This window comes from Ostrinia nubilalis, chromosome 25 (assembly GCF_963855985.1).
Source record: "Ostrinia nubilalis chromosome 25, ilOstNubi1.1, whole genome shotgun sequence".
NCBI lineage: Eukaryota > Metazoa > Arthropoda > Insecta > Lepidoptera > Crambidae > Ostrinia > Ostrinia nubilalis.
Window position 1 is genome coordinate 10,795,492 of NC_087112.1, and position 24,863 is coordinate 10,820,354.

Here is a 24,863-nt window from a genome sequence, read left to right on the forward strand (position 1 = left end):
CCCGCGGGAGTGCATAACGCTGGATAAAGCTCGCTGAGCTATATGGGCCAAAAGCTTTCATGTATTCATTTATTTATTTGACTCACGTATAGGGTTGCCCCGACCAAAAACGCAAAAGCCGGACTTGGTGCTTTATTTGGGCGGAAATTTTACCTTAAAAGCGGGACATACCTTTTTTTAATATTTTTAATAGCTAACATGCCATGTCACGTGCGATTGTTATCATAGCTCATTCTGTGGCTCGACTTTCGACTGACAAAAGAATATTTGGCCGGACAAGCCCCTAAAAAGCCAAACATGTCCGGCTAAAGCCTGGCAACCCTACTCACGGAACAAGTTACAGTCTAGGTTTGAACAAAGTTTAGATCTAACGGTTGGCATATTAACCTATGACCTATTGAAAGAGATTGTGTAAAAGATTGACACCCGTATTCACAAACGATGCTTGCTTAAGTAAAGCAGCAAATCGCACGCATAGCGTTGAATAGAGCTCTGTTCGTGTGTGACCCTGTGCGTACACATGCACTTCGTCACACGTCAGACGTCAAGTAATGTTTGTCAATACGGGCGTTACTTAACCTATCCTACTAATAAACGTGTAAGGTCCGTTCAGCTAAATGACGTCCACTGCTGGACAAAGGCCTCCCCCAAGGATTTCCACCACGACCGGTCCTGTGCTGCCCGCGTCCAGGTACTTCCCGCGACCTTCACCAGATCTTCGGTCCACATAGTAGGAGTCTGGCTGGAGGTTTAAAACCCAGAGAATACCAAGAATGGTTTTTTATCCCAGTATTAAAGTGGGGCACGCGCGGGTCAGTCTTTCTGTGGCACACTGAAATTTCACGGGCGAAGCTGCGGGCAAAAACGGGGTTGAGGCAAACCGTCCCATTCGCATTACGTCACGAATTAAAAAACGGCCCCATTGGCATTCGGTCCCATTCGCGTTTGGTCCAATTGCGAATGGGACCGTTTTTTAAATCGCGACGAAATGCGAATGGGACGGTCTGCGCTGCGTCAAACCCGCAAAAACCAGTATTAAATAATACCTTTTTGCTGTACAAGTGATCTTATAACCAGCAATATTCCACTGTGGCTAGTTTCTGCAGTACAAGCTCTATTTATTAGCTGACGTGTCGAAACTCGCATTGAATTGCAACACTATTGCATTCAGAATTTCAGCAGCTCTGTACACTTTATGCAGTCGAAGTTACGACCTCTGTGCTATTGTGAAGTGAGCTTACAACGTCACGAATTTGTATGCGAATGCAATATTGTTAAAGCATGTTTCGTTAGTGAGGTAACTTTTACTTGAATAGAACTAGCTATCATGGCGAAGCAGTTAAAAAATCATAGGCTTTCAAAGCTCGTGGTTGTGCCAGTTTTTTTTCCTTTAACCCCTGGCTGGGTTCACCACAGTAGTTGAACGGCGGCGAGGATCGAACCCGCGTTCCTCGGATCATGAGTCGGCTTCACCGTTCGGTTATCGTGGCTTCTGAAGTTAAAAAAGTAGAAGTCACCAGAACCACTCCCACTATTCCCATGGATTCAATAGCGATGCGAGGCGTTTACGTAACGGTATAAGTGTGCGTTGCAGTACTGAGTTTCATACAAAGAATACTGACCGCCTCGAGTTGATACGGTTACGATCCATTTCGTTGTTCGGGTTGATAAGTGTGCTTCGTCCTTAAATGATGGTCACAAGGGGAAAAGGTAAAGTTTGGATCAATGTGGGAACCATTAGGCGATTATCACACTGAACCGCGCTCCGCCACGGTCCGCGTGATTACATATAACGAATCCCGCGCTCAGACGCATTGTCAGTGTGTTGTGCCGCGCGTGTTTTCTGTACAAACTGAGGTACTTGCATACAATGATTAAATCTATCGTCTCGCGTACCGCGGCGGAGCGCGGTGCAGTGTGATAACCGCCTTAAGGGCTAATTTTTAAGAGTACTATCAAATCAATTCGTACCTACCTACTCATAACTATGTCATTACGTAAATCACAAGCCACTAAGATCCATTATCATGCCAAATCAATTATTTGTTATTGGATCCTTCTGAAACTTCGGTTTTCGACTCCCATCGAGGCAAGCCGATTTTGAGATCAAATACGAATTAATTACATGGAGTTGGATGAATCTAATCTACAACTTAGCCAATATTGGGTTTGTATTACATACGTATATTTGGTACAATCGGTTTGTAATCGCAAACTTAACTGCTTCAAGTCGATCTCGAAGATATAATTGTTTGAACAAGAATTTAGTTACGATTAAGTATTTGTGAAAAGATGATTTATTATGACGATTTAAACCCAAGTTTCAATACTAACTTTGGTCTCTGGCCAGTGTAATAATAAGTTAGTCTTCTGTCAAAATTAATCTTAATCTTCAATAAATTATTTGTATAATTTGATTTCAATATCTAAACTACACTTAACTTTCTAGAAAAGGAAACTATAATTTCGGGTTTTCCATAAATAAAAGAAGTCTAAGAAACGTCTTGAGAGACTCATCAAGTACCTCTTGCCTAATACCAATAGCTCTGGTGCGTTAATGAGGTCCCTCACCCCTATTCGCATTCCCTCCCAAAGATGAGGCGGTGTCAGATGTCCTCTCGACACCTTTTTAGCCTACCCTCGCGGAATAAGGATGTCGTGAACAAAAAGTATTTTTTTTTATGTGACAGGAAGCAAACGATATTCTCTCAAAAGTACATTGGCTCTAACCTAATTGAGCAAAATATCACAAAGATAAAACTCCCCTGTCTCATCTAGGGATCAAACCCAGAACCTTTATTTAGTAGTGAAAAATAAAACTCCCTGCTGCGTTGCATTGCACATCTTCACTGAAACAAAATTGAGCACAAAGCTATTCAGAAACCACATTTCCTCCGCAACAACTGAGCTCCAATAGCTTCAAAGGTTAGTTTTCTCTAAGTTATTTACTACCTGACTCCACTTTTCGCGCCATAATCCCGCTATCGCAGCGCCCTGTGAAACCGCACGAAATCGCTATGAATCTTGAATAAAAGTCGGATGCATTCGATTATGGTCTTTATTGTATTGAAAACGACTCGCGGGTGAAATTATTTTTGCACTCAGTACAGCTGAATGCAAATGCACTTCGTGGCATGAATACGTTAAAGGGTAAAATTGGTTGCACCTTGGCACACGTTCAGAGTAACCTCCGAGGAGTTACAAGTTCGTAGGCAGTTCATGATTTTGTGCTGCGGTATTTATTCTTTGTGGAATAGTGGGAACGAAGTTTCGTTTGTTTTTGGAATTGGCTTTTGCAGAATGTAAGGAAGAGGTGTGGGGTTCATATTTGCATAATACTTTCTTACTATTTTTAGAAGTGTATATTTTGTGGTATTTTCCAAATACGAGTGGAATCAGTTATCATGTAAACCACATCCTTGACTTGTAGAACTCGAAACTGGAAGTACTACTCGTAATTATAGTGATAAACCTTTAACATGATAGATTCTTTACATGTCACGTTGGGTTTGAAGCAGACCGTCCCGAATCCCGATCGTCACGAATTCAAAACGGTCCCATCGCAAAATGGTTCGCGAATGGGACCGAATGGGAATGGGACCGTTTTTTAATTCGTGATTCGTGAACACGCGAATGGGATTATCTGTGTCAAACACATCACGGGGCTGTATGTTATGGTTACTTAATGCACCAGTATGATACCTAATGTCTATCTGTTAATTTTAAAAATATTTTTAGCTACCTACACTCGAGTTACGAGTATATCCACATTCCAAACCATAAGATATTTCATCCTCATATCATTTCAGATACCTTTGCTCTTTCACCAAATAGCTCCGATCCGGTAACGGACGTCAATCTTCAATAGATATTAATGGCGGTAGCTGTCGAATCCTGATAGATAGGCGACTGCTGACTACCCTCGCGGGGAGGTGGGTGGAACACGTTGACAGACGTGATCCACAAGGCAAAGTTGAAGCTACAAAAGTTACTTTTACTAAGTTAGAACTTGGATACGTAGGAAGGGGGTTGAAGAGGTGAAGAGTTAGGCAATGAAATCAATATTGTAGTTATTAGTGGTTTGCAGTCAAATCTATACTTATAATAAATCTGTAGAGAGGTCAATTCTGTACATGAAAATTATTTTCAAAATAACTATCAGGGGGTGATTAGTGATCGATACTGACGCCAAAAATGCAATCAGTAAAATTTTTGTCTGTCTGTCTGTCTGTCTGTATGTTCCTTATAGAAACAAAAACTACTCGACGGATTTTAACGAAACTTGGTACAATTATTCTTCGTACTCCTGGGCAGGTTATTATATACTTAGGAATTCCCACGGGAACGGGAATTAGCGGGAAAATCCTTTTGTATGAAAAATCTAAACCGCTTAAGTTAGACGCTTGAAATTTGTCATGCAGGTATCTTAGTAAACTTAAAGCTTAGTTACTACAGGATATTGCAAAATTCCCACGGGAACGGGAGTTAGCGTAACACATTTGTATGAAAAAATCTAAACCGCGTAAGATAGATGAAGGGGGTAAAACGGGATCCACGCGTACGAAGTCGCGGGCGGCCGCTAGTCTATACTAATATTATAAAGCTGAAGAGTTTGTTGGTTTGAACGCGCTTATCTCAAGAACTACTGGTCCGATTTGAAAAACTATTTTTGTGTTGTGATAGCCCATTTATCGATGAAGGCTTTAGGCAGTATAACAAAGTCAAAGTCAAAGTCAAAATTTCTTGCAATTTAACTAACGAAAAAAAATGTGCTTCATCATCAGATTCACACACAAGTCCTTCCATTTTAGTAGATATTTCACAAAATTTCTTTTTCTAAAGCTTTTGATAATAATAAATAAGGTCCAAGCAAAAAAAATTGCGACTTTCCAAGCTTTGAGAGTTCCATTAAAAAAAGTTAATATAAGTTGAGCTACGGTGGTGCCTTTAGCTGTTCGTTGCTTATGCAATAATTGCATTTTACAAGGAAAGAATATTCGTCATTACAACATTTTAACTTTGCTCACAACAAATAAGTATACAAACCTAAATTGACCTCTCACTAACCTGTTTGTCTTCCACGGAAATCGAACCCGCTGTGACTAACCTAAAAGAATTCCTGTTGTGGTAGTCCTGTATGCGAATAACCAAGGCTTCAAAACGAATAAATAAAATTCAAGTCAAACAACTTAATCATACCTACTTGGGTACCTAAACCTACATTCATGTTTTAGTAGAAATAACTTGGTCAAACAGCCCACAAAATCCCCATAAGGTTACCCATGGTCCGCACGAGACCCCAATAAAAGAATGACCCAAAAGCCGGTCGACAATAGGTCGTTCCGACTCCAGCGCGACGCAAGATGGCCGCGCTGCCTTATATGGGCACGATGACATCACCCCGATGACTGTATAAGTGTCGCTGGTTCGATGCCTTGGAAGAAATTTTAACATTAATCTTGTATGACAAAAGATTTGACAGTCATAAGCAGACACATAAACCTACTCTACTTGGGTACCTACCGATTGTTAGTTAAGCTACTGAACGCAGTATTGTTCGCTATTTGTGACATAGAGACCAAAATAACGGAAGCAACGTCAAAATAGTCCGTCCAATAAAATACATGTCAATCAAGCAGTCACATAATGTTAAGGATTACTGCATCCTTATTACAAAAATTAAACGCACGTTGAACGCTAGCTAACGTGATTTAGTATAGCAATGTGATTTTAAACAAGTGTTCAACGTGTGTTTCACTTTTTTGTTTTGGATGTTTGAAACATGGTATAAAGATCTGAAGAACAGTGTGGGTAAGCCTCCAACGGTGGGATGATGACCCTGGGACTGGTAGAGAAAGAACTCATTAAAACTAATTTTATTTTTGCAGGTAGGCTTTTAAAAAGCACTTTTACACGTCCCAGTATTAACCCTACCACTGCTTCAGGACAATAAATGGGCCAGTGCTAAGAAGAAGCAGAGCAAGAAACGGTCACTATTGTCAGCCTCTTTTTCAAGGGTTTACAGTCTTTAAAATATACATAGTTAGAAATATTGATGCGTTCTAGGCAGTTAAACATCCCTAACATTTTACTCTTTTATTTTATGTAATTATCGACTTTATAGTGGCCATTTATTTGAGGGAATCATGAGTCCATCTTGTACTATCTTGATACAATAAAGTCCATAATTAGGGTCCATAATTGTATCTTACCTTACTAATGACACCTTTTGTAAACATTATGGAAGCAATAAACTATTAAAAAAAAAGTTTAAAGTAGGTAGTTTAAGTAAAATAAAATAAATAAATAATATTGTAGCTATTTTACAAAAGGTGCATCTTCTCTTTAAAAAGTATGCTCATACATATCCCCTTAAAATATTTTTCTAAAAATTACGTTTTTATTGTTTCAGGTAATTTCCGGATTTGTTTTTGAAACATAAGGATGAAAAAAGTTATTTTCTACACAAATGGAAAGTACGTTCGGTGGGGTGTTTACTTTTATACTTTTTTATCAAAGACAACTTTCATTCTTAAGAATCTTTGAGCAATCTCCTGGATCCTCTCCCCCTTACAAAAAGTTAGACTCTGGTTGATCTCTGGTTAAAATTGACATTTATTTAGTGTGGAAATGTAATTTTCCTAAACTTAACTGGTTAAAAATTTTTTTGCAATAATAGGTTTGATTTATGTTTGATGAATCTAATTTTCATTGAAATACTGTTTAAAATGCAGTGTGTACGTAGTAGTCACGTTAAAGTGTACATATGAAAATAGGTTAAACTAGACCTATTTTTATCGACAAAAAAAGAGGTCAAAAATTTTTTGAGATTTTTTTTTAATTTTTTGTAGTTTCTTTTTCTTCCGATTACTTATTGGAAAGAAAACGTAATAACTTTTAAACTAAGAGGTATATCCTGATAAAATAAAAACAGTAATAATGCTAAATAACAGGCTATACTTAAAGAATACAAAAAGTACTCAGAAAATGGCAACACATAATAAAAAATGATAAATTTTGAGAAAAATCTGCATTTTTATTCGTGTTTTTTTGGTTATTTGATAAATTTCTCCAAATAATGCCCCCATAATAGGTGGTTTTTATTACTTTGTGTTATTCTTTATCGTATTACCTTTGTAAAACCTAAAATACCATGTCTCTATCCCTATCACAACGTTTGCAATGATCGTTTGAACAAAGGCCTGCCACCACATTATTCACCGCTACAGGTAGAGACAATTTTAATTTTAACTAAAATGATTATTTTACTTCGAAATCTTTTGTTTTTATTTGAAATCTAACTTGTCTTTATCAAAATTACAAATCTAGAGCCACTTTCAGTTTCCTTGTTAACGAAGCGTTGAATGGCGCGCCCGGAGAGGCTTAGTTCAAACGATCATAGCAAATGTTGTGATAGGGATAGAGAGATGCGATTTTTTGTTTTACAAAGGTAATACGTTAGAGAATAATACAAAGTAATAAAAACCACCTGTTATGGGGGCATTTTTTTGGTTAAATTTATCAAATAACCAAAAAAACACGAATTTAAAAGCAAATTTTTTTTCAAAAAGTATAAATTTTTATTATTTGTTGGCATTTTCTGAGTATTTTATGTATTTTTTTAGTATCGCCTGTTATTTAGCATTATTACTGTTTTTATTTTATCAGAATATACCTCTTAGTTTAAAAGTTATTACGTTTTCTTTACAATAAGTAATCGGAAGAAAAAAAATAAAAAAAAAAAATTAAAAAAATTTTGACCTCTTCTTTGTCGATAAAAATAGATCTAGTTTAATCTATTTTCATATGTACACTTTAACGTGACTCACACTGTATAATTTAACTAAGTACCAAACATGAATGATTTAAATCTGAAAAAACCTCATTGGCTTGAGTAAGGGAAAGAAACAGGACCTACGAAAGCTTTTTCAACTGACTATGATTGGGGGAAGCTTCCAATTGAAAAAAATATAATACTTCTAAAACGCTCTTTATTTCAAATTATGTTAATTTTCAATCAAAGCTTGGCCACCGTCGAAGCCCTGTGGGACGTCTCGGTTGTGCCGCCACTGCCGCCACTGCCGCTGGTTATCATTTCTGGAAATATTAAATTACTAGCTGACCCGGCGAACTTTGTTCCGCCTTAATGGCAATAAATAAGCAGACTTTTTTTTTATTTCGAACCGGATAAAAAGTATCCTATGTCCTTCTCCTGGCTCTAAACTACCTCCCTGACAATTTTCAGCTAAATCGGTTCAGCCGTTCTTGAGTTATAAGTGGAGTAACTAACACGACTTTCTTTTATATACAGGGTGTTTGGTAAATGGGTATATGAGCCGACACTAGCCCATGTTAACATGGGCATATAAATGATATGGTGAAGTCAGAAATTTGATATCATCATTTTATTTTTTTAAATTTTCATACAAAATAAATTTTATAAATTCCGATTCGGTCATCGTAACTAAATTTTAACGTAATTCCAAACGTCAAGCTCTTGTTTATTCTGAAACTGCTTGTCAAAACGTGTCAAGTGACAAGCTCCACCCAGCATCTTGACAGAAAAATCCAGTTAAAATTTAGTACCTACTTATCTACAGCAGTGGTTCCCAAAGTTGTCTGTGCTACGACTCATCTAATACAAGATCCCAAACTCAGGACCCACCTATAGGAAATTTCGCCCGCTGCCCAGCGGTTGTATCGGTAGGGTGGTGTGTCGTTCTACAGGTAGGGCCCACTCAAAGTTCGCTCGGGACCCACCACTACAGTGTTAATCTGTCTTAAATTAAAACTCACCTTGTCGAATAATGGGACTCTGCCGTCGTTATATGGGCCCCCTTGCGGCTGGTTTGACCCTGGCTGTGTTTCATCGAGGGAGCCGGGGGGGGCTCTGAGCATTTCTCTTATAGATGCGCGCCAGGCACCAGGACCACTCTGGAACTGAGGACTTGGCTTGGCTTCGATAGCCACGCAGACCACAGCTACGAGGATCTAGAGAGAAAAATAAATGTTACAGAAATATCATGTTTGAAGATAGAAACTGCTATGGGATTCTATTGTAGATGTCTTTGAGAAATGACCAATGAGTTTTGAAACTAAAGCGTAAACAATGTTAGATACTCAGAATTATGCAGTCAACTTTGCAAAGTAGTTTTTGAATGTAATCTATCGTTTGTAACAAATTAAGAAGAAAATATCAACTCACCAATAATGCCAACACCTTCATGATTGCTGTCGATTCACAAACACAAGACTGAATGATTCGAAACAGCACTAACACTACCTTTTATACTTGTGATAAGTAGTGAGTGATTAATTAATGAATAGATTAGTTAATGAACAAATCATTTAGTTAAATAAAGATTTATCAAAATTAAGAATACTTAATGGGGTAAAAAAATTATTTGATAAGCTGCGCGTTTCCACTGGAGAGATGTGTTAGGCAGATAAGTGGTGCGAAGGTGTGTAGCGAAGCTTTGAAACCACAGTGGATTTAGCTCATATTCGTATATACAGTGTGTTTGGGATATGGCTAGCGATAATTTAAGGCGGTGTTGTGATGTCAATTTTATCGACAAAAATGCCCCCATATGTGGGCCCACCCCCTTTCTCTTGGAATAAAGGGGGGACAAAATTTTTTAAATTTATTTTTTATGTGACTAATAAAAATGTTATTTATTTTCAAACTGAATATGCCTATTCTAATGTTCACAAAAATCCTTAGCCTCGTGTCAATTTGTATACAGGGTGGAAACGATAAGTGATCTTACTCGATTATTTCTAAACTACACAAGATATCGAAAAACTGGTTACTGATCCTGAAAGTGCTTCACGAGCTCTATCAAACGGTACCAATAATAGTTTACAGAATAAACTAGATCTATCCTAAAATTCAATGTTTCCAGCTTCCATACTAAATGTATGCCAGCCACACAATATTAGAATTGTATTTTTTTTATTAATCCTTCAAGGCCCGCGAATCTAGACACAATAGATAATCAATTGTTATGGCATTAATGTATGCCGTCTGGGACTTTAAAGGTTAAATAATGAACTCTAAAATAAACTCGTAAATTGCATTCTCATTTAAAATTATGGTAAATATTCGTTTTAGCTATTCATTGCTATAATATTATCAAGAGATGAGTGCCATGACTGTGGTTGTACTAAATGTATGGAAGCTGAAATCCTTAAATTTTTGAATAGACCCAGTTTATTCTGTAACCTATCATTGATACCGTTTGATAGAGCTCGTGCAGCACTTTTAGGATTAGTAACCAGTTTTCCTATATCTTGTTTAGTTTTTAATAATATGTGACTGTACCAAATGTATGGAAGCTGGAAAGATTGAATTTTCGGATAGATCCAGTTTTTTCTGTAACCTGTTATTGATACCGTTTGATAGAGCTCCTGAAGCACTTTCAGGATCAGTAACTAGTTTTTTGATATCTGGTATAGTTTAGAAATAATCGAGTAAGATCACTTATCGTTTCCACCCTGTATAGTGTATTTTGGCTGAAAATAATGTCAACACATTTAAATTTTTAAGGTTATTTTGCATGACAATTATTTTGGATTACGGACCCGCAATTCTGATACTAAATATTAAACTACAGAATGTCGGCTCCTCCGCCGGTAACGCCGCAACCGCTGTCCCAGTATTTTAAATCTGTAATTTTATCTTCGAAAATATTCATTCTTTGAATTCCTTTAGGTTTAAATTGATGTTACCAACCAGCCTATAATTAGATTATAATAAATAAATAAATTAGCTTTCTCAATCAGATGACTCTTATTCATTGAAATACCATTATCAAACTATGTAGGTATCAAACTTGAATGATTTAATTCTGTAAAACCTATTTAGATTGAGTGAGGAAAAGAAACGGGACCTACAAAAGCTTTTTCAACCGACTTGGATTTGGGGGAATTTTCCAATTGAAAAAATATATACATCCAAAATGCTCTTTATTATAAATATGTTAATCTTCAATCAAAGTACCCTATAACCGCGACCATGACTCGTGCAACCGAGCTGAAACTGCTGGCATTTCACTTCGTGTGAGAGGGATGGCATCATTCGAAATATCAGATGACATTTTTCGGAGTAACCCCGTCGTAGTCGGTGCTGCCGCCACTGCCGCCGGTTATGAATACTGGAAACATTGAATTTTGTAAAGCGCATTCGCCTTCGTAAATTGCAACAACTCTTAAGAATAATGTCATTTTTTGATTAAATCTTGTCTCTACTATACGTACTTTTCGTGGTTGAATAGTACCAAGAATTCATGAATATAATTGGCTATGGCTACATTCATTGAATTCTGGCTGAAGATGAAGAATAAAAAGTACCTGTAGAGTTTTAATTGGTTGTTGGAAGTTTGATAGTAAATTGTATGTACATAAATGAGTTGATGTATTATACTGTTTCTACGAGCTATGTGCCCCGCCCACTGCCACTTGATTTTAGCAATTCTGCGAGCTATATCGGTTACTTTGGTTCTCCTGCGGATCGCATTTCTGATTCGATCACGCAGGGAAACTCCGAGCATAGCCCGCTCCATCGCCCTTTGGGTGATCTTGGTCCTTGAGCCTTCTTATGAGGCCCATAGTAAGCGACCACTTCTCAGATCTGTATACCATCACTGGCAACACACACTGGTCAAAGACTTTCACTTGAGACACTGCGGTATTTCGGACGTGAGTATATGGCGAAGCTTCCCGAACGCTGCCCATCCGAGTTGGATTCGACGATTGACCTCTTTCTCGAAGTTGGGGCAGGAAAGTTCTCGAGTGGCGACCACGGGCTAGGCACGGGCAAGGTGGACCGACGACATCGTAAAGGTAGCAGGGAAGCGCTGGACGCAGGCCGCTACCAATCGATCAACATGGAAAGCATTGGGGGAGGCCTATGTTCAGCAGTGGACGTCCTATGGCTGAAATGATGATGATGATGATGATGACCACGGGCTGGAAGACGTAGCGTGGGCAGGCCTACTAGGTGGACCGAAGATCTGGTAAAGGTCGCGGGAAGAGCCTGGATCCGGGCAGCGCAGGACCGTTCATTATGGAAAACCTTGGGGGAGGCCTTTGTCCAGCAGTGGACGTCATTTGGCTGAAACGAACGAACGAATTATACCGTTTATAATTGAATTGAAATGTATAGTGCTAACAGCAGCAGCAGTTTATTTTGTCATACAGTTTACATCACCTAAGCAAGCGCTCCTCATTCACTTAATTTAAACTCACCACTTGAATCTAGACATCGTCGTGACCCACAATTATAGTCTTGACGCCGTTGCCGTCGATGCGAACATAGTTTCCCGTTTCCTCATCGATACCTTCTTCGCTATTTGTTAAACCATGGTGTGGGTCTTTGCGAATGTCGTCGATCATATCTTTTATTTCCAAGTACATGGCCGACATTGATCCTGGTTTCCGGTCATCGTACGGGCCCTGGGCCCTGGGCCTCGCTTCGATGGCCACGCAGAGCAGAGCTACGAGGATCTAGGGAGAAAAATAAATTTTATAGAAAAATCTTGTTTGTAGATAAAAAAACTTCTGCTATGGAGTTCTATTATTAGAACCCCTATAAATTATAGATGTATGTATAAATCATAAGTGCCACTTGTGGTCTAAACTGAATAAATATTTTTGATTTTGATTTGATTGATTTTGATGTATGTATGTCAACGCCAAATTGTGAACTCTGTCAGTTTATAATATAACGCGTGAGATTGTAAACTAACAGTGGGTTAGGTTAGATTGTAATTTAACTACGTCAGATTATAATCTGACGGAATTCACAATATTACGGTGACATGTATATTGTATTAATAGTCCTTCCAAACACTTAGGCTGAGTTGTACCACCTTATTTTAACCGTAACAGTAACAATAACCGGTGCTTTTTGTATGGAGTTTGACAGATTTTTGATGTTTGTCAAAGTTAAAGTAAGATTGTGCAACTCGGCCTATGCCTTGACATCCTAACTGTTTCAGACAAAGTGCAAACTAATTGAAATACACTCGGCATCAAATAAATCGCACCTCCCGCGACAAGCATTTTCAAACGTATGCATCCCCACTTCCCACTAATATTGGCACCATTTAAAAGCTTAGTTCTAACCTTCATTTCATTAAAGAAAAGGTTTTTACCCCAAAAATGTGTCTAGGGAAGGATCCAGAGCGACTTCTTCAAAAAATAGGTAATTACGCTAAAGCCAACTTCTATGGCTATAAAACTGTTAAGTTGGGATTATTCGCTATCCATCTGTTAAAGAGGACAAGTGAGATCATTATTTGGTTTTATAACCATAAAAATTGGTCTAATTGATCCCATAGGTGGGCCCAAAGTGAGGTATTTTTTCAAGTCACATTTATGGTATATGTTAATCATTTATTAAGAAATTAAATGTGTTTTTCTTTAAGGATATTTATTGGGCTTTCAAATAACACCAATATTGTTGGGGCACCATGATTGTGTCAGAAGAAAATCATTAAAGTTCCCGTCGCGGAAGGTGCGGTTTATTTGATGTTGAGTATATAACAGGCTCTATTATTAACAAGATTCACTGAAGTAATCATCATAAAATATTATTTGAGAAGCAATTCGAGTTAAAAATTTAACAAAACTGTACTTAAAAATGTTTTTAAACTAAAGCGCAAACAATGTCAGCAAAGTAGTTATTCAATGTAATTTAATGTTTATAACAAAATAATAAAAAGAAAATATCAACTCACCAATACCTTCATGATTGTTTTCGATTCACAAACACAAGTCTGAATGATTCGAAACAGTACTAACACTATCTTTTATACTAGAAATAATTAAAAATCCTATTAAGCTATTAAATTAATTTACTTGTTATCGAGATTTTGGGTAACCACAGCTGTTTTATGATGTGGTGCCGCCATCTTTAAGGAGAGTACATTAACGGAAACGAAATCAGCACTAAGTTAACACAACCTTTTATACTTGTAATAAATCATTAAAAATGTGACGCGACCCGCGACGCATCGACAGCCCTAGCACCGAGCGCGGAGATTTGACAACCCTACGTCCGCACGGCCGCACGCCTCAGAGCCGTGAATGGGACCGAGCTTATACAAGGTGGCCCAGAAGAAAGCTCACTTTTGAAAATTCAAGGTTACGAAAACTGTACATTTTTGTAGAACTTTAACTATTGCAATTTAAAGGAAATTTTGTGCAATTTATTTTAAAACTAGCGGCCGCCTGCGACTTCGTACGCGTGGATCCCATTTTACCCCCTTCATCTATCTTACGCGGTTTAGATTTTTTCATACAAATGTTTTTTCCCGCTAACTTCCGTTCCCGTGGGAATTTTGCAATATCCTGTTGTAACCAGTGGCGGGGCAAGACCTAAATTTGATGTGGGCAAGACAGATTTCGCGAGGCCTTGTTCTGTGGCGACCTGAAGACGGATTTTACTTAGTTTTGAATTGTTTTAGTGTTCACTTACCTACCCACGTTAACTTATTTAAAAATGTTTTAGTAATATAATGTGTTTCTTTTATTAACTTATGTTCAAGTTGTATCTTCCTGCACATTTATGTACAATTTAATGCTGTTGAAACATTGTTAAACAAATAAAAAAATATAAAAAAAAATATGAAATAATAAAAAAAAACGGTTCAATGGTCTATTCATTGACAGTTTCTGATTTCTTGATTTAGTGAGGAATATTGCGCCAAAGAATAATGTTCGTCACTTAAAACCGTGTTGTTGCTTAATTTTGTGTCTGATTATGGCTGAATTTGTTTGGAAAAAAATATATTTTTATTTTTAACTACATTGTTTAGCTATCAATAATTTGTATTTAATAGTCAATGTTTGCATTTATTGTCGTATTGTGATATTGTTATCTCCACCTTGTATACATTTTTTCAAAATTTTTGATGCGCGAGGCCCCTTGAACCGCGAGGCCGTAGGCGGTGGCCCACGTCGCCCACGCCTTACGCCGCCACTGGTTGTAACTAAGCTTTAAGTTTACTAAGGTACCTGCATGCCAAATTTCAAGCGTCTAACTTAAGGCCGGGTAGCAGAGAAAATGGCGAAAATGAAGTTTTCATTTTTCATTTATGAGGTACTAAACAGTAAAATTAAAGGCTAAGATTTTTATTGGGCATAGTTGAGGATATCTAGGGCTATTAACGGATGGAAACACGATTTGATGAAGTTGACTCGATAGAATAAATTCCCAAAGTTACCTCTATTCGTTTTCTATTTATGGTTTTATTTTTAAAATAAGCGATTTGAGATTCTAAATCTTTTACTAAACTAAAGTTCAGAAATAACTTGAGGGCTTTTAACGGATGAAATTTTTATATTTTGTCTTATTTAGTTACTATGTTAAAAAATGTGGAAAAAATCGTCCATGACGGCTTGGACAATCTCAATCAGTCGCGCGGTGGCGCTTACGGAGGACGGACGCGTGTCAGTTTTTTGGCCGTGACAGTTCGCGATTTGTCAATATTTTTGACAATGATGACTTTGATGAGTCACAGTATAATAATATCAGTGTTACTGGAGAAAGCTTAAATTTTTGATAATTAAGAATTATCAATTTTGTCTACCTATTGAAATTTAAATCGTTCGCATCCTTTTAAACGAAGACTCTACTCATGATACATAGTACATTCCTCAAATATGAGACAAAACCAATGAGTTAAATTTACATTTTAATAGTACCTACATACATTCGTCTTACACTCTTTAGAAGAGCACACTGACACAAATAAATAATAAAAAATACTGTCTAAGGTCTGTAGCTAAAGGTCTAAGCTGTAAGATAGAAGAATCTTCTAGCCAAAAAGATGGCAGATGCAGCAGATGTCAACGGATTTAAAACTGGAGTTGATGTGACTCCTTGTAGACTTGAGTGTCTAGAGCGTCCCTTCCTCCACCATGCGTAAGAATTTTCACAAAAATACTGTCTTAGGTCTGTAGCTAAAGGTCTAAGCCGTAAGATAGAAGAATCTTATAGCCAAAAACATGGCAGATGCAGCAGATATCAACGGATTTAAAACTGGAGTTCATGTGTATCCTTGTAGTTTTGAGTCTCTAGAGCGTCCCTTCCTCCACTATGCGTAAAAGTTTTCCAAAAATACTGTCTGAGGTCTGTAATAAAAGTCTAAACTGCAAGATAGAAGAATCTTTTAGCCAAAAACATGGCAGATGCAGCATACAGGGTGGAATTTTGTAATGCCACCTGGAGGGAAAGTACCCTTAATATTGTAGATAGAAAATTTTACTCAAAGAAAACATTCCTTTATTTTTGAAAAGAAAGACAACTGCATTCAAAGATTTTCGAATTTTTTTTAAAAATTTACCACCATACCATACAATTTTCTGTAAATAATTACACTAATTTAAGACTTCATGGTTTTCCTTTCATTTGATTTATCAAGTTTGTTTGAGAGATTTCATCCTTAAACTTTACCCTAACGATCGATGCAATAAAAATACAGGGTGTAATTTTTAACAGATTTTAGTTGGTTCGATTCCCGAGTGTAGCAAGCAAATTTTTGGTAATCGTTGAATGCAGTTCTATTTCTTTTCAAAAATAAAGGAATGTTTTCTTTGAGTAAAATTTTCTATCTACAATATTAAGACTACTTTTCCTTCAGGTTGCATTACAAAATTCCACCCTGTATATCAACGGATTTAAGACTGGACTGGCACCACCTTGCAATGTCATCCTCTCATTGTTATCTGTAATGTAAATTATTTTTAAAATGTATTTAAAAAATAAAATGTTCGTTTTATTATTTCAATAATCTGACCTCTCAACTCAACTACACTACACAAACACCTTTGTTCGCAACTGTACTGACGAAACCTCGATATTATACCGTTCATTTAAGATGGCAAGCCTTATGTATGGAACGGTCGCTTTTTTGTAACCTTTATAATTTGGTCGGCTTATAGAAGAATTCCTGGTATTTTTTTGCAGTTCGATAACTTTCTTATAAGTCGTAATATAAAGCTGAAATTAACAGGATAGCTTATTCAAGGAACATTTTAATTTGTCCATTGTATGCCATGTTCCCTTGTTATAAGGGAATCGCGTATTCGGCCACGAAAGTAAGACTGTTAAAATAAATTATATTTCTTGAAATCTCTCTTTTGCGCAAAGCCACATCATTTATATTTACTGTGGTTATAAAGGTGTACCAAGGGTACATGCTACACCTTTTTATTCGATTGTAAGAGTACTGGTTTACTCACAAATCCATTTTATCTGATTTTCTGAAATCTTTTAATTACACTGGTGTTTATCATTCAAATCAATGACTCATTGGGCATATCAAGGTCTATCATTGGTATTTTTTTCAAACTTCTGCGTTGAGCCATTTACGAGATCTGGGACATCACAAAACATTACCCCATCAAAATTCTAAATAACTTGAGAACCGGAACAAATTTTGCTATTCGTGGACAAATTACTACGCAACAAGAGCCATCTATCCATGTATTTGGTTCCGGGATAGAACGACTTTCAAAAAAAAAATTTTGCCAGGGTAATGTTTGAAACGTTATCCCAGCAAAATCTGTTTTTTCCTAATAACTTTAAAACTATAATTTGAACGAATTTTGCTATTAGTGGACAAATTTCTGCTCACGATGGACTAATTATCTGCTATACTCTCGACTCTCTAAAGCACAACATTTATAAACGTTTTGCTGCGGTAATGCGCTCCAGGTAACCGTGTGTGATGCTCATTGCTCATAGTGATTTTCGATACAGAGCCCCTTACATACGTTATACATAAATTATGGAAAGAAAACACCCAGACCAATACAAACAAATATGTATGCAATTTTAGTATGATATTTTTATTTATTAATAAACAAAAAGACTGAACAAAATTGATGCGTGTACTGATTAATATAATTAACTACATGCAAAGCTTTGTGAATTGCAACAACTATAATTTATTATCCAAGCTCTAAATAATCGCTACTACGAGTAACTGATCATAAAATGTTTTTCCAATCGCTCAAGCTCCCGAGGATCTACCGATAGGTCGGGTGACGTAATCTTGATTCTTTTAGCCGGCGCGGAACTTCCGGAAGGTCGGGTGACGCCACGCCTCTTTGAACCGTGTTTACTTTGGCAGTTATATTCTATATTTATTCGATTCTAAAATATATTTCCAAAAATTTTGAAAGTTGTTTTAATTTGTATCACTTGGATATGATTTGTATTAGAAAGTGCTGTGAGTGTGACGCTTGAAGGGAAGGAAGTCAACCTAACCTAACCAACTGCGTATTTCTAAACTGCGTGTTTCTATACTGTGTAGCCGCGAGAGCTCTTTGGCGCGCTGTCTTCGGCGAAGTATTGCGCGCGCAGATTTTGACAGCGCGAAATACCTACTTTAGCAGAAATACCAAGCCTTAAGCGGTTTAGATTTTTCATACAAAAGGATTTTCCAGCTAATTCCCGTTCCCGTGGGAATTCCTAAGTATACTATAACCTGCCCAGGAGTATGAAGAATAATTGTACCAAGTTTCGTTAAAATCCGTCGAGTAATATGTTTCTATGGAACATACAGACAGACAGACAGACAAAAATTTTACTGATTGCAAATTTTGGCATCAGTATCGATCACTAAATTAATCACCCCCTGATAGTTATTTAAATATATTTCATGTACAGAATTGACCTCTCTACACATTTATTATAAGTATAGATTTACTTGCTTTTATAAATTTTATCGTACACTAGCTGTGCCCGCGACTTCGTCCGCGTGGACTAATGACTTTGGGTAGGCACTTTTAATAATTTAGTCTAATTATTTTACAAAGGCCTATGTTCAGCAGTGGACGTCCTATGGCTGAAATGATGATGATGATGATGATGATTTTACAAATAGCTTTTGCCCGCGACTTTGTCCGTGTAGAAGTCGAAAAAGTTCTCATAGGATTTTTAAATGGTTTTTAACGTTATTATCTAAATGTTTGAATACTATTTGATCGTTTAAACACAGTGAATGATTCAATTACATAAATTTTTAATGATACTTTTCACGGCTTCGCTCTCATGAATGTTAACGACCGTCAAAAGCACGTCGATAGATGGCGGTCACTAATTTAGACTTTGATTTGCTCGTTTAAACACAGTGAATTATTCAATTACATAAAATATCTTTATTGACTAAATTTTAAATATTATGAACAGTTCTATAAATGTTATATTTAGTTCCTAATTAGGACTAATGATACGTTTCACGGCTTGGCTCTCATGAATGTTTACGACCGTCAAAAGCACGTCGATAGATGGCGTTTTTAAAGATATTTCTCACCTCTTAACTATTTATTGAAATTTAGTTTGTCACATATCGTCATAAATTGTAGCCTATATGTTAGCCTGGGTTATAAATAATAATACTGTAAAGTTTCAACAAAATCCGTTTATTAGTTTTTGCGTGAAAGAGGAACAAACATCCAGACATCCAGACAAAAAGGTTACAGTGAGCCAACCATAAAAGATAGACATATGCTGTCGCGGACTTTTTTGTAGAACTTTTAAAGGGGAAAATCCTATCATACATAATTTATGCGAAACTTTAACCGTTTACGCAGCGTCAGCTCTCAAAAGGAAAAAAATCACTGATTTGAAACATTCTTCATTGGTGCTCCGCTCCTAGTGGTCTTAGCGTGATGATATATATAGCCTAAAGCCTTCAGGGATTAACGGACTATCTAACACAAAAAGAATTTTTCAAATTGGTCCAGTAGTTCCTGAGATTAGCGCGTTCAACCAAATAAACAAACTGTGATTAATAAATTGCGCCACTACAAACCGTACCAACAGATGGCGCTGTTACGATCTTACTATGGCAAACTCCACCGCGCATACAATCCTGCATCGCGGTGACGAAGTTTTTTACCCTGCCCAGTATATGTATATAGACAAACCAAGATTGTGTAAATTAGATGTCCCCTCGATCGGGCCCACTAGAGTGAGCCCGCCGTAGGCTGGACTTTGGTCCAACACCGCGGTGGGCAACCCTCTAGTTGGGTTCGCCACTGATCGGGCGCCTTATGCGCTCGATACGGCCCGATCGCGAACGTCGGTCTGCGACGGACGCGGACGAGCCTGGGCTTCGCTTCGCGAAGCCCACACTCGGCCTCGTCGGCGCGCGCACCGACGATCGCCAAACGGCTAGAGTACCTTCTGTACTCGCCACTCTGCCCGGTGAAGCTGGAAAAGCTCCTCAAGCTACCAGCGCGCGTCCCTTCAAAAAAAAAAAAAAAAAAGTAAATTAGATGCACTAACACCATAGCTTCCTTATGGTGGTTGAGCGTCATGTTCCACAACTTCAGCTTTATAATATTAGTATAGATGTGATTTCCTTGACGTTTACAACATTCGGTCAACGTACATCAAAATTTTGGAATTAGATTGTTGCATTGAAAGGATGATTAATTTTTGAGAGCGCTATACTGGTAGGCTGAAAAGCTTTTCGATTTCAACGCTGCAAGATTCGCAAGGCTATGACCGGACGATATTTTTTTATTTTTTTTTATAGAATTTTTTTTCTTCCAATTACTTATTGTAAAGAAAACTTAATAACTTTTAAACTAAGAGGTATATCCTGATAAAATAAAAACAGTAATAATGCTTAGTAACATAGGATACTAAAAAAATACATAAAATACTCAGAAAATGCCAATGAATAATAAAAAATGATCCTTTTTGAAAAACAGCTACTTTTAAATTTGTTTTTTTTTTGTTATTTGATAAATTTCTCCAAAAAAATGCCATATAACAGGTGGTTTTTATTACTTTGTATTATTCTCTATCGTATATAACCTTGGGGGAGGCCTTTGTCCAGCAGTGGACGTCATTTGGCTGAAACGAAACGAAATTCTCTATCGTATTACCTTCGTAAAACAAAAAATCGCAAGTCTCTATTCCTATATCACAACATTTGCTAAATTGATCTTTTTGTTCTCGAAATCTTTGATCGTTGGAAATCTAATGTTTTCAACATCACGAAACTTCTCCATTCGGATGACAATGCAATATTGTGATGATATGGAGCTGATTTGATGATAGAGCTGGAATGCCAGTGGCCCCAAAGGAACTCCGGGATTAAACGATTCCATCGAGTTTAGGCTCGTTTGATTTGTATTTATTTATTTATATAAATATAAGTAAGTAATATTATGTACTACTTCTACTTTAAAAATATCACGAGTAGGTACCTACTTCAATTCTCTAACTAAGGTAAACAGGGTCTGATGATGGAGCTGGAATGTGGCCATCTTCGAATTATTGCGCGCTACATAGGTAACGGAAAAACGCTGCTACTATGCCATAGTAAATTCTGCATCATAAATACAGGCTACAGGGTGATTTTGTTATCAGTATCCAAATTTTCTCAATCAGTAAATCAAACTCAAGAATCAGTAAAGACTTAATCGATTTACGTAAAAAAGCATCATTTTTTTTTTAATTTTTAATTACTTTTATCCGCTGCGCGCTGTTTCAAAATTGACTCACGTGGCTAATTTGCTTCGTTCATAGAAAAATACGTACACATAGTTTACTGTAAAGCTTAATAGACATAATGATACGCGAAAATAAGCCTTAACCTTTAAACATTAAGATGGACACCCATCTTAATGTTTTCTTATTATTTTCAATAATTTTTCACAATGTACTGTCCACCTTCAGTCGCAACAACAAGGTCTAGTGAGTATAGTCTACTAAAATTTTATATATTATTTTATTGTTTGTTTTTTTTTTAATCCGATTTAAGTGATTCTTTTTTTGTTCGATGTCATAGTTTAACCTAGAAGTTTTCATTTTACAAGCATGAATTTTAGTAAATAATTCAAGTTCTCTAAGCGAACCTCGCAGTCCATCCGTCGCGAGTGTCGGTGTCGCGCGCGTTGTGTTTTTAATAATAATTTTATTGCATGCGCCGTCCGCTACATTTTTAAAAACATGCCATCACGAGTGTATTGCGTAGTATACGGCTGCTTGAACTCGGTCGGCATCTTCAAAACCAGAACTTTCATTTTTTAAACTTCGTAATAATTCTGAATTGTAAAAATGATTAAATATTACTTTTTAAATAAAGTGCTTGTTTACATCCGATTTTGTAATAGTTCTTTTTAAATTACGTAATTACGCTTTTTAAAAATTTATGTGTTCTATTTGATAAAGTAATTTGCTCCGCACGCTTTTGTACTAAGTGATGAACTGTATTTAAAATGAGGCAATATGTATGTGAAAGTAAGTATCCGGTATTTTATTAATATGAGAATAGATCTTCTACCGGCCTCTAATAGTATTTAATCAATTTATTCGATTATGTATTCGATCATTATAGAACCTAATTAACGTTGTATTTTTTTGTTAACTACTTAGTCAATTAATTTATTCCAGGTATTTGATAATTAAAAAACCTAAATAAAAGTTTTAATAAATAAGTTAGTAAGAACCTTATTAATTTAATAAAAATTAAGAGTGCCAACCCTAACACTCAGTTGAAGTGTAGGTATTTAACTCGCCGAAAGGGCTAAGTTTCCGTACTGCTTTAGCTCATATATATACTGTGTTTTTGTGCTCTTTTTTGGGTTTGGTTTTAATACTTACTATTTTATAATAATTAAGCTTTTAATTTTTGAAGTATGTTTGTTTAAACGCTGCTTTTTTTAATAGAAATTACTAAAAATACCGTTAACCCCTCGTTGTAAGCTAAATATGATAGTATGACGAGTGGGTTCACGAAAATGGTCAAGCAGCGGCGATCGAACCCCCGTTCCTCGGATCACGAGGCGGTCCTACACCATCCCCGTTCAGCTATCGTCACTTCAATAGGCTACATGACAAAATTTCAATTATTTATCCTCCAGACATTACAAAATATTACTCGTATTTTTTATTTTCTTTCATAATTAAATAATAACAGTGCTAGCTACATCGAGTCGAAATGTCGCGTGACGTCACTTGAGTAAATTTTTTTACTCAATAGTGATGACACGCGACATTTTAAAATTTTAACTCAATATAATACTGAAAAATATGAAAAAATACGTGTCCAATATTTTTTTATTATCTGTCTGACGGACTGAATAGAATTTTGATTTGATTACGCATTCATCATCCTTGGTGATAATCTAGTTTTCCGGTTGAAGACAAAAAAAAAACTGAATACTTCTTAATGCCCTTTATTTCAAAGACGCAATTAAATCAAACTTTTACGGCGGGGGCGTCTTTCTCCTCCTCCTCCTTGAAGCCCATGTAGCCGCCGGCGCCGAAGCCGCCGCCGGCGTACCCGCCGCCGTAAGTGTTCTGTCCGCCGGCATAGTTGTTGAAGCCGCCCATGCTGCCGCCGCTTGAGCCGAACTGCGAGCCGCCGCCGACGTCGTGGCCGGAGGACTCGTGGCCTTGCTGGATCTGCAAGAGAGACGTATGAAATAGAAAGAAAGAAAGAAAGAAAAACATTTATTTGGTTCCTCCAACTTAAAATATAACACTCAGCATGTGTCATGCTCTGGAGTAGTAAATAAAACCCAGAACATGACGCTGTTATTCTGCGACGGTCAAGCGTGGTCGTGGTGTACATGACTACCTTTCTATGCACACCAGTCGTTTTGGACGCTATTTTCATTCATCATTTGATCTGATCCACCTTTTATGTAATGTCATTATTCGGACATGTAAGATTTCAATTAAAGAACTAAATTAATGGCGCATCCCTTAAAGACAACCAGGAAACGCCCCTTTCACTAAACTTTATTTATTTACTAGCGGCCGCCCGCGACTTCGTACGCGTGGAACTCGTTTTACCCCTGTTAGATATCATGTTGATAGATGGCGTTTCACGGCTTCCCCCACATGAATATTTATTATTTATGAACGTCAAAAGGAGTAGTGTGTCCAGTTCTGTAGATTTTAACCAATGTCGATAGATGGCGCTTTTATAGATATTTCTTACATCTTATTTATTTATTGAAATTTAGTTTGTCACATCATATCGTCATAAATTTATGTTATTCTGAGTTATTAACAATAATACTGTAAAGATTCAACAAAATCCGTTCAGTAGTTTTTGCGTGAAAGAGTAACAAACATCCAGACATCATGACATTCAGACATCCAAACTTTTGCCTTTATAATATTAGTAGGATTAAAACTCACCGAGGTGAAGCTCTTTTCGTGGTGTCCCCTATCGTGGCCGCCCATCGCGCCGCCCTGCTGGTACCCTTGCTGTCCGAAGCCGCTGTTGCCCTGCCCGAAGCCGGACTGGCCGTAGCCGCCGCCCTGCTGGAATCCGCCGCCTTGTTGGTAGCCGCTGCCCAAGCCCGCCGCGGCACCCAAGCCCGCCCCGGCGCCCAAGCCCGCACCGGCGCCCAAAGCCCCCATGGCGCCCAAGCCGACGGCCGGGCCCATAACGGCGGCAGCGCCCAAGCCGACGGCGGCGGGCACTCCGAAGGGCTTGGCCTCGATGGCCACGCAGGCCAGAGCTACGAGAATCTGGAATCAAAAACAGTTGTTACAGAAAAATCCTGTTTGTAGATCGAATACACGATATAGCCACGATAGCCCAACGGTGAAGTGGTCGGACTGTCGGACTTCCTCGGATCTTGAGGAACGCGGGATCGAATCCGCTCGACTATTGTGGTGAGCCCATTCGTAACACAAGCTTATTTAGCTTACTTACCACTGAATACCACGAGGGGCTAACAGCTAATTTATTTAAAAAGAAATACATCGGCAATAAGTTTTTTAATAGATGACTTTGGGAAACTTAAACATTGAAACAGCTGAAATTCTGTTAGCTTTTGCAATTGATTGATTATTATTTTATTTTTATTGG

General features: G+C 37.4%; 1 protein-coding gene and 1 long non-coding RNA gene across 2 annotated transcripts in view; one reads left to right on the top strand and one right to left on the bottom strand.

Moving 5' to 3' along the window:
- Window positions 1-24,863, top strand: part of LOC135084122 (calsyntenin-1) — a 361,325-nt gene that overhangs the window by 89,726 nt on the left and 246,736 nt on the right. The window lies entirely within an intron of this gene.
- LOC135084213 (uncharacterized) lies at window positions 8,044-9,247 on the bottom strand. The gene is made up of 3 exons (XR_010259789.1): window positions 9,206-9,247; window positions 8,797-8,991; window positions 8,044-8,097 (listed from the first exon to the last, which is right to left on the bottom strand). It is a non-coding gene; the product is annotated as an uncharacterized LOC135084213 (long non-coding RNA).